The 12,013-nt window shown below is 39.8% G+C and overlaps 1 protein-coding gene across 3 annotated transcripts in view; it reads right to left on the bottom strand.

Annotated features, from left to right (window-relative positions):
* Acsl4 (acyl-CoA synthetase long chain family member 4) overlaps nt 1-12,013 on the bottom strand; it is a 77,372-nt gene that overhangs the window by 34,498 nt on the left and 30,861 nt on the right. For 2 of the 3 annotated variants that reach the window (XM_005367334.3, XM_005367335.3), the window contains exon 2: nt 4,942-4,994. The gene's annotated coding sequence lies outside the window, so the exon portion shown is untranslated. Of the gene's footprint in view, nt 1-4,937; nt 4,995-12,013 lie in introns of all 3 variants that reach the window. The other variant, XM_013353842.2, reaches the window with a different exon arrangement.

Raw genomic sequence — 12,013 nt, 5'->3', positions numbered from 1 at the left:
AAGGTATGCTGCCATTTCCTGTATGAAGACCACACTGCACCCCTGTGTTAATAGGGTCCAAACTGAGTTGTGTGTCCTTGAAGCCAGGTGATGGACTTCTGTTTCAGAATAGGATCCACCCATGGGAAGAGTTCATTGTGGCTTCAGACCTCTGCTAGTCCAGGTGGGGAGCATTTTCAGACATATTTACTGTGGGAAAGTCTTAGACAGACATGGTCATTGGATTAGTCAGGGAAATTTAAGGTGGTATCTTTACAGCTAGAGGAAACTCAGGGACGGTACAGTTAGCCAAAGTTAGCACAGCTGAGGAGAGTAGACTCAAGTTATTCACTTGCAAGTCCATTATCTCTACCATCTGCTCAGTCTGGAACTCGAAGTAGGTGAGAGTGGCAGGCCTCATACAAGAAGAAATACTGGCAACGATTTGAGAGCACTGATTTGCCCTTCCTCTAAAAGCACTGGACAAGGCCAAAGGCCCTTCAGATGTCTAGAAAATCCTAAAAGGTGTAGTGAAGAATCAGATACAACTGGTTTACTTTTGTTCTGAAGTCAGATTTGGTAAGTATTTCATTCCAGTTACTTCAAACACCCTGAGACAGGTTAAACACAAAAAGCATTAGCGATACATCCAGCTCTAGGGCCCAAAGTAAACATTACATACTGTGTAAAGTCTGAATTTAAAAGAAATTTCTCCACCAGAAGCGTGTGATGCAATACCAGTTTAAGATGATTAATGCCAAGATCCTTTTTACTAAAGTTTTAGAAATGAACAAAACGAAGCAAAGATCAATGCATCTGCCACCACCATAACAAACCAGCACCGTATACTGTTCACGCTAGGACAGTGGTTCTCAACCTGGGAGTTGCGACCCCATAGCAGTGGCAGACCAGATATTTACATTACAATTCATCAACAGTAGCAATATTACAGTTATGAAGCAGCAACAAAAATAATTCTGTTTGGAGGTCCCCACAACATGAGGGGCTGTATTAAAGGGTCGCAACACTAGGAAGGTTGAGAACCACTGCACCAAGATTTTATGAAAATGCTTAGTAAATCAATTTGAAAATAACAATCAACTATGCAAATATTATTTTAGTCAAATTTTCAAGTCACATACTATTTATGAATAAGTTAAACATCAACTAAAGATAATTTGCCCGCAGTCCTAGCTACCAAACATTAAATCATAAAATGATAAAATTTCAGATTAAACAGATAAGAATACCTGCTATACTTTAAAAGATCATATTTCTAAATAGATGTTGCATCATCAAGGATTTTATAAGAGGGTGGAGTGCTTTATAAAAAATTATTTCACATACTTTTATAGCTATTCTGAATTTGAAACATGAGAATGGTCACATACAAAATGGATGCCTACACTTGGTAAACAAGATCAACCTTTAAAGAGATACATTACAGCTTAACTTTAAAACATAGAAAATGCTAACATTTTAAGACAAGAAATGAGCTGCGATTAGCTAACACCAAATCTCGCCATGGAATATATAGATCAGGCTCCCCTGGTCAGACTCAAACACAAATTATAAGACTAAAACAACAGTCATTTTAATCAATACCAAATAATTCGTATAATCAAACTTAAAACTCGGCAAAATTAAAAACTTGGAGAATGTACAAGCGTGTGTGTAAGTGCTTGCACATGTATCTGTGCGCATTCACAAGCACACACGTGCTCACACACATTCCCCTCCACCAACATGTATATTTAACTAGTTACCGTTTTGCTTTAAAGCATTTCATGAGTACAACTGATCACTGAGTGTGTCTCTCTTGAGATTAGCCAAACCTGTCTATTTCATCACCTGGAGAAGCTTTAATTCCTGAAGTCGCCATCCTGCCAGTCTCTTCCCAGCTTTTCCCAGCAAAGCAAGCACCCCAGCAGCCATGGTGAAGACACCAGTTCATGCTCTAGAAAGAGCTCCCTCCCTCCCATAATGCCTTAAGAGGATCCCCAGCATGCATCAGATGGCTTATCTAGGTCACAGTTTAGTATAATTGGGATCCTATCTCTGTATGTTGAAATATGGAGATTTAGGAGCCAATGTTACTGCCTACACACTTCACATCTATACTGCATAGAACCAGATGTCTAGTACTCATTCCAAGTGATAAGAGACACAATTGATTTTTAAATATGTATTCTTACAGTTAGTAATTGTATATAATTTAATCCAAAGTTTTAAGGAACTTGGAAGAAAAATCTATTAGCAGGTGGCACCACCTAGTGGCACAGCATGATATTACAATCCAAGTTCATTAAACACTGTGGAAAGAGAAAAGCTTCCCGGGAGTTAAGTATTTGGAAAGAAATATGAAAGGTTTGAGGCTCTAAAAGTGAAGCAGGCAGCACAAAGACAATGTCAACGTCCTAGAAAGGCAGCACAGGAGTAACTTCTACAGGCTCCTGTGCACGAAGCCTTGTCGCCCAAATAATGACCTGCTGGGTAGACTTTCTTTCTGTCCATAGACCTTTGGTTCACCAGGAGTGCTTCCTCGGTTGGAACATATTAGTTTTAATTTTAACATATGTTAACCAAAATAGCACAGCTACAGAACCAAACTTTAAAGCCGTTACAGTGACTATGTTTTTATTAAATAAGAACTGCATAGTCCGTCTATAAGCTATGCATCTATCTCCTGTTACCTTACCTATTATAAGGAAGTTTCACAACTGAAGGATAGTTGTCAACAATTGAATTAGGTTAAAAGAATCCCTGTAACCAGTAACATTTTCCACAGGAATGCCTTTGTGTTACAGGCAGAATTTTGCAACTAAGTATTTAAAACACACACACACACACACACCACCTGCCCTACTTGATAGAGGTGGAGGCAGTTTAATAGGCTGGTTCTTAGCCAATGGTGTTTCCCAGTACTTTATACTGCTAAAAATTATGCGACGAAGTCTTAAACCATTTCTTATAAAGAGGCCAAGTAAGTCTCTTCAGTCTAGCTGCCTAACCATCCTGATGTATATTTCTATCACACTGTTCTTGTTTTTTTTTTTTTAAAGAACACTTCAATCTTTAGTGTTACATAGATCTTATGAATAAGACTAAAGAAAAAAAAACAAAATTTACTGGGCAGTGGTGGTTCATGACCAATCAGTGAGAGTAAAGGGGAAAGGGGCACATAGGAGAAATTCCCCAATGCCACTTTTACCTTAAAAATTCACCAAGAGGGGCTTCCGACGTTCAAAAAATAATAAATTCTTCATTGAACAACAAAATCATACAAAGTCAAATATTTAAAAAAATCATGGAGAAGTATTCTTAATGTTAGCATCTCCATGCTAGGGTCAGGAATATATCCCACTCTGCTCTGTCTTCTTATATTCATATTGCTTATCTGGCCCAGGTTTCACCGAGGCGAGGGAAGCAAAGGCAATTAGTTTTGTTTTGAAATCTATTCTGAGATAGCTAGAGCAAAGTTATGACAATTGATGGAGAGCCTCCAAAGCGCCACAGGGCATGATCTGAAAGCTCCTGAACATAGCTGCCAATTGCTAGAGTGTGTTTTCTGCCGGAGCCTAGATGGACTCCACTTGGGTTGGCCAAGGCTAGCTGCTGTAAGTGTGTACCTGTGCATGTCGGTGTACATGCAAGAACAAGGTAGTGCCAAAGGTTTGATACACTGCTCCCAATGGCAGCAGCCTATTTTCCAAAGGGAAAGCTGAGCAGACTGATCAGCCTCCTAGTTTGTCAATTATTCAGTAGCGCAGAGCCTGAGGGACCTGAATTCTCAGATAGCTAATTCTGGCCTCATCCATGGTCACGTTTAAGATTCTCCTAATGTGAACCAACGAGAGGCCATCAATTTAGGCATGTAAAAGCATTAAGTCTTTTGAATTTCTCATGCTTGGAAAGTAGTCATTAGCACGGAAGAGCTACTCTTATCTTCTGTTTCAAAGTCGTAACTTAGTACACTGAAATCAATGCGTAGAAGACCAGAAATACGAGAGAGGCAGCGTCAAGAGTCGCTGAGCTGTCAGGTTTGAAACAAACGAACCTGTTACTTCTCATCTGTAAAATTAGAAAGTTAGATTCACATTTCAACACATCAAAGACAGGCTTGGTTTTTAAGGATAAGCATAACCACACAGAGCTATTTTGTTGTGAGGTATGGGTGTTAAAAATGTCCCTAGCATTTACAGTCCCTGTCGTTTTATACAATAAAGTGCATGCTTACCTCTCCCAATTGAGACCAGCATAGCCTTTACATTGAAAATAGCTAGCCTTAAAAAGAGAATGCAAGCCTACTGCTCCTTTTAGCCATGCTCCAGAGTGGTCTAGTAAAAACCTCTCCACTAGCTGGCACTGGCCTACAAATCCCATTTGGGAACCACTGATCTGGGTGATTTTCCAGTTCTAAGTCTCAGACATGATGACTTCAAGAGCTCTGTTGCATTTGTTTGGCTCTCCATATCACAGTCCGGAAATAAGCACCTCAGTGAAGGGCAATGCTGCTAGTTAAGTTTGTGCGCATCCGCTCAGTAACGTCAGCTTGAGAAAGAGCCACTAAGGTACAATAATAAGCTTCCATCTCTGAGATGAGCGTTCACTGCTACGGTGCATCAGTGGCTGTGTGCTTGCTATTCAGCCCCGTTTACAGACAAGGAAGCACTTCGGCCTGCCAAAAGATAGCCTGGACACCTTGGTACTCAGAACTGGAGCTCTGGACCTCCATCTTGGGGCACACATGCCTCAAGAAAGGATTTAACTAGTCCTCTCCTTTTACAACTGAATTACATGTGGTTGAAATTTTAGACGTTACATAAAGTAAACATGTTTTCCCGTTTTACTTTCCCAAATATTGCCTTTTTAACATTATAGATATTGGTAAGATTGCTCCCTTAATAGCCTCAAAACATGGATACAATTATACATTTTAAGTCCTGAAGGACACATACTTACAGATGTCTTCTTTCCCTTTTAAGAAGAACAGGTATATCTCCCGCGATTTGATTCTGCAATGAGAGACAAGAGTTATGAGTACTGTGACATGGGACATGAATCCTCGCCAAAGAAACCCAGGTGACAGCTCACATCTCTGAGCACATTAGCTCAGGAAAAGCCAGACAGCAGAGGCAAAAATACGGAACTACTAAGATGAGTGCTGGACGAGAAGTAGTAACATTAGGAGTTCAGGTGAGCTAAGCGAGTGGGCTCACTCAAAGGGGCAACAGCCTCTCGTTCTTTTCTCAAGGTCTCGGCTGCTGGTCCCGCTTTCCCAACAACTAAAGCGGCGGCGACACCTAGCACCAAATAGGAAAATGAAGGATGTAATGGCTGCCTACCAGAGAAAAGGAATCAAATTACATGTTCTAACCTAGCCAGAATTCCCTACACAACAGAACCAATCTTCAACCCTCCCCTGCTCCCTCCACAATATAGCACCCTCCTCCCAGGCTCATTCTAGCCAAATAAACTTAGAGCTCATGTAATATAGAAAACCTATGCGGATTATCAGAAGCAGATTTGACTTAGGGATAATTTTGCTAAAATTATAAAGCAAACCTTACTCAGAATTCTCTTCATCATGAATATACAAGTGTTTTTAACATAAGGTGTTGGGAGCCATGCGGCCTAGTTGCAGACTACTATATGTGCGCTTTTCCAAGGGGGCTCCAGATGAGGCAAAAGCCCACAGGGACAGACTCACTTGGCAAGAACCGGTGGACTTTGGGGACAGTGCAGAATACTGTTGGGACTGTGCGGCCTGCATGCTCTTCTTATAATGATTGATGATTTTCTTGGCAGTTTTAGTGACATTTTGTCAATCACACATGAGACAGATGTGATCATTCCTGGAAACCCCAGTTTTTCTCGAATATCTTCCCCTAAAACTCTCTGGGAGCTGACGTTTCTCGAGTTTCTTGTCTGGGGATGTCGGCTGTCACTGCAGACCCCAGGAGCTGTTCTAATTCAATGCTGGCAGATCGCCCCTATTTCTGTAACTGTTTTTGAATGGGTTTGCTACTCTTGAAAATGTGTGCCTAGCCCTAACTTTATCATCTTTTAGTTTTGAAAAAAAAAAAAAGATGCAAGAGAGGCCTGGCATAATATTTGGCCAAGCTAGCAAAATGGTAAGTGTTGTCTTTGGTTTAAAGCTGTTTTGATGTAAAAACTGGGGGAAAACATATTTGATTTTGCTGAAGGTTAAGACTGAAGGATGGGAAAACTTGTTTGCTAGTATGGAAAAGCATGCTTGCTTTTGATATATAAATAAAGACGGCTGAAGCTATTTGGGGCCAGCCACTTCCGTGAAACTCATCTGGTGGTCAGACAATTCATTTCTTCATGCCAACACCCCTTCCCCATCTAAGGACCTGAACCCAGGCTGCAGTAGGACCATAACAATAAGAAAGCTGAAATGTCTTAGCTTAGCAAAATTTTCCCACACTGAAAGAATATAATATGGTTTGCTTCTACGGAATAAATCTGGTGGGGTAGAAACTACAGTGTTGAAGATGGACAATTATGGAAGACACAGAACTGAGAAATTCTAATTCACCAAACAAGGGTGAAAAACCACATCCATAGAGCTAATGAGAGAGTTAACAAATGAATTTTTCCAAAGGAGATCACAAAGTGTTACAAATACATGGAAGTGTTCTTAACCTTTACATAACCTCATATTTGGGAACAGACTTCAGAAACAAACCATCCCAGTGTTTGGTTTGGGGCCTCTCTGGAAGTAAATGAGTCTATTAAGCAATCATTTTTAAACATTCTTTTAAAAGTGAAGTAAATACTAAACTTGTGATAGCATCTGTTGAAATGGTTCCAGGCATGAGTTGCTCTCCTGTAATTAATGTCTCAGGCATCAATGTTAAGTTGAAAATAGGATGTTTCCGAGTTGAATGGAAAAACAGCAAGGAAATCAGCACATTATATTCAAACCTCAAAGTAAACTCGAGCGAGGCCAATTCAAAACAATTTCCTAAGCAATAATGGTGTTTTATCTTATCAGGGAAATAGATAATCCTCTATTTGTCTTGGAACACAGCTTAAAACTTTTAAAATATTGATCTCCAAACCAATTATGGTTCTATTATACACGCATATTTGAGTTTTACATATGTGCACTATTTATGCCAAATATTAAATCTAGCAGTTTGAATATTTGTATGCTTTTGTATTTCCAGGAAAATTTAGTATCTTCCAAATTTTCCATAAAATAAATGTATAATTGGGAGCTGGAGAGACAGTCCAGTGGTGACTAAAAGCTCCTATTGCTCTTACAGAGGCCCTGAGTTCAGTTCCCAGCACCCACACTGGGCAGTTTACAACTGCCCCTGACTCCAGTTGCAGGGGATCTAACAATGCCCTCTTCTGGACTCCACGGGCCCTGCTCATACCCACCAACTGATGAATGCCAGCACCAACAGGAAAAATTGAAAAGTTGAAATTGGAATTCAGGATCTCAAAAGTATCCACTCAAATATGTATTGATAAAATAGAATGTGAACATTGATATTTATTATAAATATAAAAACAAAAGCCAGGCATGGTGGCATACACCTTAGGGATGTATGGATGGATCTCTGTGAGTTCAAGAGAAGCCTTGTCTACATGGCAAGTTCCAGGTCAGCCAGGGCTCCACAGTGAGACCCTGCCTCAAACAAACAGAAGAATAAAAATAAAAATCTGACTCCAGAGAACCCCAGTTGACACGCCCCTAACTAATCACAGCTACCTTCAGTAGTTACAGGAACTAGCAACATCCCACAAGTCCTGGCCTGATACATAATTTCATTCTCACAGTGTTCTGAGAAAGGAAAAACAGTAACTTACAGTTAGTTGCACAACTTAAACCCAATGAAGAAGTTTAGCATGAGAGCAGTGAGACTTATCATCATGTGTGCCCTGGTATGACGCATCGGCAAGAGCACAGCATTCCCAAGGCAATGCTGCCCAAATTTAATAACTTCAAGATGTCATGGATAAAACATCAGAGAAGTCCAAACTAAGGACATTCCACCAGGAAACTGAAGAATCTCATCTACAAACCATCAGCGCTGGGAAGCTGGGGATATAGCTCAGTGGTGCAGTACTTGGCCTCCAAGTGTGAGGAGCTAGGTCCTAGCATAGAGAATTTTTTAAAGGCGTTATAGTAACAGGAGAATAAGAGGTAGAACAAGGTGACATGATCCCAGGCCGTAAACTAAAGATGAAAAAGATTAGCAGAAACGCTACTTTGTGATTTGGTAGTGCATACCCACTCTAACAGTGTTGATGATTATACTACTGCATGTAAGGTGTTAAGATTAAGTGAAGCTGTGGGAAAGACCCACAGTGTTTTTATATATTTTTGTGAATGCCTAAAAGATATTCAGCAAATAAACAGGTTCTCAAAAAAAAAAAAAAAAGGCTGTCACTTCATGTTCCCAGAAATAACCCATCAGTGTGCTGCTTTCCCATACCCTCGCTGACACTGCGCTGAGCTGTGCATGTACTAAAACAGTTTCCATTCAACTCTTCAGTTCTCGTTCATGTCCTCTCCCTAATTCCCTACTTCTACTTAGGTATTCATTGCTGATTGATCAAGAGTCCTTTGCATATTATGGAAATAATTTTTTGTCTGAACTATTATAAATGTTTTTCTCAGATAGCTTTTTTCTTTTTTAAACTTTCATTCTTTCTTTCATACATTGCATCCCAACCAGTTTTCCCTCCCTCCACTCCTCCCAGTCTCTTCCTATACCTCCCATCTCCCCTGGATCTACTACTCCTCCTTCGTTTCCCTTCAATAAAAGGGAGTAGGCTTTCCAGGGATATACACAAAAAAGGCCTTACAAAGATACAATAAGACTGGGCACAAACCCTCATATCAAGGCTGGATGAGGCAACCCAGTAGGAGGAAAAGGGTCCCAAGCTCAGGCAAGTGTCAGAGACCCAACCCCTCCACTGTTAGGAGTCGCACATGAACACCAAGCTGCACAACGATAAGGTATATGCAGAGGACCTAGCTCAGACCCATACAGGGTCCGTGTTTGTCGCTTCAGTCTCTATGAGCCCTGCTTAGTTGATTCTGTGGGCCATTTTCTCATGATGTCCTTGACCCCTCTGGCTCCTGCAATTCTTCCTCTCCCTACTGTTGGGGTTCCTCTGGCTCCACCTAGTGTTTGGCTGTGGGTCTCTGCATCTGCTGCCACCAGTTTTAGCTTTTCTTTTCAATTTGAATGCTTTCTGGTCAAAGGTGGTTCTTTCTGTTTTGTTTTTTGTTGTTGTTTTTTAGTAGTAAGAGATCTCCTTTCTGATTTCCAGGTCATCTTCTCACTTCCCTGCAGGGTAGCAGCTTCTTTAAATCCATTAACAAATTCAAAAACAAAAAAGATTATAAAATTCTTCCCTGTATTCCTTAAATCAAGATTACCGAGTCAAATATCTTTCCAGGGGGTGGGGAGGGAAGGCAACAGGAATATGCGTGGGGAGACTGCTGACATACAGTACAAACTACCTTGAAGAACATCTGTATCTATAGTTCTATCAACAGTGCACAATAGCCTACAATAATATAGATACCATACTTTGTTACTTTACTAAGCAAAAACATCTATGTACTATGCCCCAAAGAAACCATTTACTACCTGAAAAACTGTTAAAATCCCATTTTCAGAAGTGCCCTTGTTTTAGAAACTTTAGTTCATGTTTTTGTTTCTACCCAGACTTGTGCTCCAAAGCTACCTTTATTAAGAATACCTTCATGGCCACAAGCTTAAATGTCTGCTCCTCTCTGATCTCCTAAAACTCTTCTTCAATAGTCCTTAAGTTGAGTGATTCTGCCCTGTGTTAAGATCTAAAGAGCAAGAGCCACGTCTTATCTCTGTATCCCACTGTCACGAAAAGAACATCAATTACTTCAGAGGACAAATAACAGAAACTAACTTCTGGTGTGAACCATTACTTTTTCCCTCACGGTTCACATCAACCTTCATTTGTTTGAAACCATTTTTCAGGTAGGATTTTTTTTACATTCTATTCAAGATACATTTAGAAAACATACTTAAGACTAAAGGTTACTGCTATATTTGAGAAAAATGAGAATTTATTTTAACTAAACAAAATTCTTAGTGTTGTCTCACTATTTTTATTTTTCATGCTGAAAGTACATATGTATTGCATACCATGGCGATGTCAATATTTCTTTGCATTGTTAAATCTACAGTATTCTAATAAAATTTACACTTATCAACTTTGAAGTCATATTTCTATGCTAGAACCATATCTATATAATGCAAACTCTACTGACAGTCTAATTTTAGTGCCCAAAGAAACTCATCCCAGGTAAAATTTCTATTACTACCCATTATTTTATATGGCGTCTCCCCCAGCTAGTTAGTACACAGCTAGATATAGATTTGTCTAAGCTACAAAGGCAAGTTCGAGATTTCAACTGAGACAGGAGGGTAAATTTCTTGTAGACAAATTTCACTCCTTACCAACAACGTTAAGGACTTCAGAGACAAAATAAGCAGTTTTGATTATTTACTTGTTTGTGTGTTTTGTTTTAGGTATATTCTTTCTATGTAGCCCAGGCTGGTCTCAGACTTGGTGATCCTAATGCCCGAGCCTTCTGTGTGCTGGGATTACATGCCACACAACACCTCAACGAAACATTAGACTTGGAGGGGCTGGAGAGCTGGCTCAGTGGTTAAGAGCACTGCCCACTCTCCCAAAGGTCCCCAGTTCAATTCCCAGCAACTATACGGTGTCTCACGGCCCTCTGTAATGAGATCTGGTGTCTCTTCTGGTGCAGGCATACATGCAGTCCGAATACTGTAAACTACATAATAAATAAATAAATAAATTATTAGACTGGAAGAAGTAAAGTCAGTTTTAAAAGGGAACTCTTCTTCTAGATACATCAAGGAACATTATGCTACGGCACTATGCTAAGAGAGGCATAGTACTTGTGTATGGAATCAAAAATAGCCAAAGTAATAGAAGCAGAGGCTAGCACAGTAGTTACCAGGATCTGGGAGAGAAATAAAGTTATAGTAGTCAAAGAGCAAACACACAGTTTCAGTTATGCAAGATAATTCCTAGAGATCTATTCTGCAATATGGTGACTAGAGATAACGCTACTTTCTTGCCGACTTGAAATCTTGCAGAGAAAACTTTTGTAGAGTATTACTCTTGTCAGCCAAATACAAATAATAAGATGAGAGGAAAGTTCAGCAGGTGCTGAATTGGTTTATTGTACAGACAGTGTGGCGATTTTATGGTATTCACTTATCTGTAAACTTGCCAAATTGGAAATATTAAATATATTCAACTTTTATATATCAATCATGCCCCAAACCCTTAAAAGATAGGATACTAATTGCTGTCTATTTGTAGAACAACTGTTTATATAGCTATAACAGTTCTTGAACTTACAGTGAATCTAAACAGCATGTGTAGCAATGACAATAACAAACAAGTCTACTCATTTCTCCTTTAGAGGTTTGTATAGCACATGCTTCTTAAGACAGTTTTACGTGAGGGAGCTTTATTTGTTCTGCTATCAGTGGTGGATCCTGCTTGACCTTTTTTGAAGCACCCTAGGTGAGAGACACTTTGAAGAGATGAACACTGCCATCACCTCGCAGCCATAATTCAAACATCTTAGGCAACAAACTGTAGAACAGCAGGCACTGAACTGCCAAGTATCTGCCTGGCAAGCTGATTCAAAAAGTGTCCTGAGCCAGGCAGGTGGCATTCAAATTTAAACTCAGCACTCTGGAGGCAGAGCAAGTTCCAGGACAGCCAGGGTTAACAGGGAAACCCTAACTCAAAACACCAAAAAGGTGTCCTGATACCATGGATGAGCCTGGGCTTCCCAAGTTTTCATTTAAAATATTAAAGAACTGAACAATACTTCAAGGAAGTACATGCTACTTAGCAGATCTTAGTGAGAAACTACTACAATAGAACTTTTCACGAAATGTGTGGATTTTTTATTTATTCAGAAGTTATATAAGTCTCTCTCTCTCTCTCT

Source organism: Microtus ochrogaster, unplaced genomic scaffold, assembly GCF_000317375.1.
Source record: "Microtus ochrogaster isolate Prairie Vole_2 unplaced genomic scaffold, MicOch1.0 UNK17, whole genome shotgun sequence".
Lineage (NCBI taxonomy): Eukaryota > Metazoa > Chordata > Mammalia > Rodentia > Cricetidae > Microtus > Microtus ochrogaster.
The sequence above is the reverse complement of the archived record's forward strand: the minus strand, read 5'-3'. Positions and strand labels throughout refer to the sequence as shown.